Here is a 5,806-nt window from a genome sequence, read left to right on the forward strand (position 1 = left end):
TTGTTGGATTTGATTAACCAAAACTTCAGGTGTTTTGCGTCTGTGGTCATGACCGATGCTGTGCTGTAGGCTTCTGTTCTTGTCATTCTGGATTTGCCGTCATGGAATGAGTCAAGAGGTAGCCCCTTCTCTTCCCTTTGCTGCGAGTGTTTGCATAGAATGGGTGTTATTTCCTTCTTAACTGTTCTGTAGAGTTTCTCAGTGAAGCCATCTGGGCCTGGTGTTTTCTTCTTTTTTTCTTATCAGTAAAGAAAATGAATTAATAGCTTAAAATTTATTCACACATAAGCACAGATGTGCACAGGCACATACATACATAAATATACCCACAAAAAAAGTCCGACCTCAAATAATTCCTTGGGTAAGTTCGACCTAATACTGAAGGAACAGATGTTTTCAATCTTATTCAGATTGTTTTACAAAGCAGAGAAAGAGGAAATGCCCCCCACTCATTTTATGAGGGTGGCATATCCTTTTTTTTTTTTTGAATTTTGTTTGTTTACTTTTTATACAGCAAATTCTTATTAGTTATCTATTTTATACATATTAGTGTATATATGTCAATCCCAGTCTCCCAATTCATCACACCACCACCACCCTCCCTGGGCCTGGTGTTTTCTCTGTGGAAAGATTTTTAATTAAAAATTCAAATGATTTAATAAATACATTCAGGTTTTCTACTTCTTCTAGAGTGAGCTTTGGTAGTTTTTGTTTTTCAATGAATTTGTCCAGTTCTAAGGTGTCAAATGTATTGGCATAAATTTATTCACAATATTCCGTATTCTTCTTCTTTTTTAAAAGAAATGTATTGGGGTATAGTTGATTTACAATGTTCTTAATTTCAGGTGTACAGCAAAGTGAATCTGTTATACGTACGTCCACTCTTGTTTAGGTTCTTTTCCCATACAGGCCATTACAGAGCACTGAGTACTGTTCCCTGTGCGCTACAGCAGGTCCCTATTAGTTATCTGTCTTATATACACTAGTGTGTATGTGTCAATCCCAATCTTCCAATTTATCCTTCTCCTCCTTACCCCCACGGTAAGGGGTTTGTTTTCTACATCTGTAACTCTATTTCTGTTTTGTAGATAAGTTCATTTGTAGCCTTTTTTTAGATTCCACGTATAAGCGATATCATATGGTGTTTGTCTTTCTGTCTGACTTACTTCACTCAGTATGACAATCTCTAGGTTCACCCATGTTGCTGCAAATGGCATGATTTCATCCTTTTTAATGGCTGAGTAATATTCCATTGTATGTATGCACCACATCTTCTTTATCCATTCCTCTGTTGATGGACATTTAGGTTGTTTCTGCGTCTTGGCTATTGTAAACAGTGCTGCGGTGAACATGTATCTTTTCAAATTCTGGTCCTATTCTTCTTCTAATGTGTGTAGAATCTGTCGTAACTTTGCGTCTCTTGTTCCTAATATTGATAATCTGTGTCTTTTCTTTTTTTTTTTTTCCAGATCCACGTATAAAAGATTTATGGACTTTATTGATCTTCTCAAAGAACCAGCTTTTGGTTTCATTAATTTTCTCTACTTTTTTCTTTTTGTTTTGTTTTCTATTTCATTGATTTCTCACGTGATCTTTCCTGTTTGCCTTCTTCCGCTTACGTGGGGTTTCATCTTTTCTCATGTTTTCTAGTTCCTTTGGAAGGAAACTGAGGTCATTGATCTGAGCCCCGTCTTCTCTAATTAGGTGCTTAGTGCCATAAATTTCTAAGTACTGCTTTAACTGTGTTCCACAGTTTTTGATATGTTCTCTTTTCATTTCCATTCAGTTCAAAATAATTCTTAATTTTCCTTTGGTTTCTTCTTCAGTGTATGGGAAATTAAGAAGTGGATTACTGGGACTTCCCTGGTGGTCCAGTGGCTAAGACTCTGCACTCCCAATGCAGGGGGCCCGGGTTCGATCCCTGGTCAGGGAACTAGATCCCACACGCCGCAACTAAGAGTCTGCATGCTGCAACGAAAGATCCTGCATGCCGCAACTAAGACCCGGCACAGCCGGGTCTTTTTAATAAATAAAATATTTTAAAAAAGAAGTGGATTATTGGTTTGCACACATTTGAGGATTTCCCAGATATCTTTTCTTAGTGATTTCTAGTATAATTCCAATGTGGTCAGACAACATTCTTTGAATAACTTGAATTATTTAAAACATATTGCCACCTGTGGCTCAGGAAATGTTTGACTGTTCTGTAAATATCCATCAGGCCAAGTTAGGTGAGAGTGTTCACATCTTCTATATTCCTGATGATTTTCTGTCTACTTGTTGAATCACATTTGGGCAAAGAGTATTGAAATCTCTGAGTATGATTGTGGATTTGCCCATTTCTCCTAACCGGCTTTTGCTTCATGGATTCTTACCGTGTGCCATAGGTACATGCACGTTTAGGACTGTTACGTCCTTTTGATGATTAGAACTTTGTCATCATGAAATGGCCCAGTTCTTCTCTGGTCATACTCTCGCTCTGAACTTTGCTTTGATATTAACACGTCAGCCACTCAGTTATTCTGTTGAGTGTTGGCCAGTTTATCTCTTCCCACCCCTTTACTTTTAACCAATTTGTGTCTATATTTGGAGTGTGCTCTGTGTGGGCAGCATATAGTTGAATCTTGCTTTTTTTTCTTTAACCCAATCTGGTAACCTCTGCCTTTTATTTGGTTGTTTCAATCATTTACATTTAATGTGATTATTGATATGATTGGGTTTAAATCTACCATCTTGCTATTTATCTTTTACTCATCTCATCTGTTCTTTTCTCCTTTTTTCCTGACCTTTTTTTTTGATTATTATATTTTTAAATTATCCCATTTGTCTCTTTTGTTGCCTTCTTAGCTGTAATTCTTTGTTCGGTTATTTTAGTGGTTGCATTGGGATTTATACTATACTTTTTTTTGTGTTTTTTTTTTGCGGTACGCGGGCCTCTCACTGTTGTGGCCTCTCCCGTTGCGGAGCACAGGCTCTAAACACGCAGGCTCAGTAGTTGTGGCTCACGGGCCCAGCCGCTCCGCGGCATGTGGGATCTTCCCGGACCGGGGCACGAACCCGTGTACCCTGCATCGGCAGGCGGACTCTCCACCACTGCGCCACCAGGGAAGCCCCTATACTATATGTTTTTTAACTTGTCAGTATCCACTGTTGAGTGAGATCATACCATCTCATAGGTAGTAAGAGAACCTTAAACCACCATTTGATTTTCCCCTCCCAGCCTTGTGCTCCTGTGGTCACGCATTCTAACTCTTCATGTGGCAGAGGCCACACAATACATTGTTGTTATTTCTGCTGTGAGCAGGTGATCGATTATCTTTTAAAGAAATTTAAATCATTAAAAAAGCGTTCCTCCCAGCGACTCACATAGCTTCCCTTCCTGGTGCCCTTCACTTCTCTGTGTGGCTCCTGGTTTCCTTCTGGTCCCATCTTCCTTCTACTTGGAGGATATCCTTTCACGTTTCTGGTAGTACAGATCTGCCAGTGACTAATCCTTCCAGCTTCTTGTGTCTGAAGAAGCCCTGTTTCACCCTTGTTTTCAGAAGACACTTCGGCTGGTAAACAGTGGAGGTTGGTGGGTTTCCTTTCCTTGCACTTTAAAGATACTGCTCCACTGTCTTCTTGGGTGCATTGTTTTCATTCAAGACATCAACCAATCACCATTTTCTTTGTTCCTGTATAAAAATGTGCCTTTTTTTCTCTGGGTGCTTTTAAGCTATTCTCTTTAGAATTGGTTTTCAGCATGTTGAGGAGGACGGTCCTTGGTGTAGTTTACTTCATGCTTCTTGTGCTTGAATTTTGTCGAGCTTTGGGGAACTGTGGGTTTATGTTTTTCACTGCATTTTGAAAAGTTCTGGCCACTTTTTCTTAAAATATTCTTTCTTTTCCACCTCTGTGTCCTCTCCCTTCGGGCTCCAGTTCCAGGTGTATTTCACTACCTGAAGCTGTCCCCCAACTCACGGATGCTTTGTTCATTTCTTTCAGTCATTTTTCTCTCTATGTTTCATTTGCAAAGTTTCTATAGCTCTGCCTTCAAGTTCACAACCTTTTCTTTCACAGTGTTCTCTTGATCCCGTTCAGTGTATTCTGTATCTGACGTTTTGATTCTCCTCCCTGGAGTTCAGTTGGAGGCTTTAGAAAAATCTTCCATGTCTCTACTTAACATACTTAACCTTGCCACTGGCATCTTGCGCACGTGGAATATAGTCACAGGAAGTGTGCATGCTGTTCTCGTCCACTAATTCTATTGTTTTTGTCATTTCTGGGTTCTTTTTGATTATTTTTCTCCCCTCAGTCCAGGTTATCATTTTCTGCTTCTTTTCATGCCTAATAATTTTTGGTTGGATGTCAGACATTGTGTGGTCTACCTTGTTGGGTGCTGGATAGTTTTGTATTCCTGTAAATATTCTTGCATTTGTTTCTGGGACACAGTTAAGTGACTTGGAAACTGTGTGATCCTTTAGGTCTTGTTTTTAAGCTCTGCTGGGCAGGACCAGAAATGCATTTAGTTTAGAGTTGATTTTTCCCTTCTACTGAGGCAAGCCCCTTCTTTCTACTCTGACACCGCTTGAATTACTAGGTTCTCAGCTCTAGCTGTTGAATGCAGGCACTGTGTTCCTGCCCTGTGGGCTCCCATCCTTCTGGGTGGTTTTTCCCCAGCCTTGGACGGTTCCTGTTCACTTCTGGACTGATCTGTACTCCGCCGAAGCCTCGAGGGTGACCCTCTGCGGGCCTCTGGGGCTACCTGTCTGCACAGCTGTCTCCAGGACTCTGCCCTGTGAACCCCAGCCGTCTTGCCCTCCCGGGACTCCCCCTCCCTCTGGGCTCTGCCTGGGTCCCCACTGCTGGCACTGCGCCCTGGAAACTGCAGGGGGGAGCAGGGACTATTTGTCTCCCTTCATTTGTTTGCCATCTCGCAAGGATCGCTGTCTCCTGTTGAGTGAAAAAAAAAAAAAAAGCTGCTGCTTTTCACATGTATTTATCTCTGAATTTTTTTATTTTTTAACATGCGGAGAGCATGTAAATCTGGTCTCTGTCGTTTCATCTGGAGCAGAAGCAGAAGCCTGTATGTCAGGGGCTTCATTTCCCTGGCAAGCACTTTCCATCATTAGAGGCGTTTCTCTCAGTCCCTACACCTGCTACTAAGATGCCTCCTCTTTCAGGGCTGCGGACACGCCCTCCTTGCCCACCCTCACCCGTCCCGGTCTCTCACAGAGCCAGGGCTCAGCTTCTCGTGGTTGACTGACGATTGTATGAAGAGCAAATAAATACTTTTTGGGGCTCGCTGTGTCCGGCAGGTGGGAGACAGAAACTCTTGCAATCCCTAGGATAATTCCATGGGGTCTGATTGCAGACGGGAGGATTGAGACCGGGAGGTTAAAAGGACAGTGTTTGAACAGGTTGCGTATTCCGGGCCCATTGTCATGAAGGGGAAGTGGGAGCCCGCTGGTGGGAAGGTTTCGTGGAGGAGGCGGCTTTGGAGATGCGCTCAGGCTGGCCTGGCGCCGCCGTGGGGAGCATCGCGTCCTGCACGGAGAGGCGGCCGCGGGTCCCAGGGAGGGAGGAGGGAGGGAGGAGGGAGGGCGGGAGGGGAGCCGGGCGGCCTCGGGGGCCGCCACGCTCCGAGCCTCCGCCAGGGGGCAGCGCGTCCCCGCTCAGGGAGGTGAGCCCCGCCCGGGACGCGCCACTTCCCACGCGCACACCAGGCCACGGCCCCTCGCCCGCCAGCAGGGATTGCCGCCCCCACCTGCCGCTGCTAACCTGGCGGACACCCCTCCCCACGGCCCACCTCATCCCGCACACCGGC

Source organism: Delphinapterus leucas, chromosome 5 (genome assembly GCF_059928025.1).
Source record: "Delphinapterus leucas isolate spDelLeu-1000000601 "Yukka" chromosome 5, BTC_Dleu_Yukka2, whole genome shotgun sequence".
Classification (NCBI taxonomy): domain Eukaryota; kingdom Metazoa; phylum Chordata; class Mammalia; order Artiodactyla; family Monodontidae; genus Delphinapterus; species Delphinapterus leucas.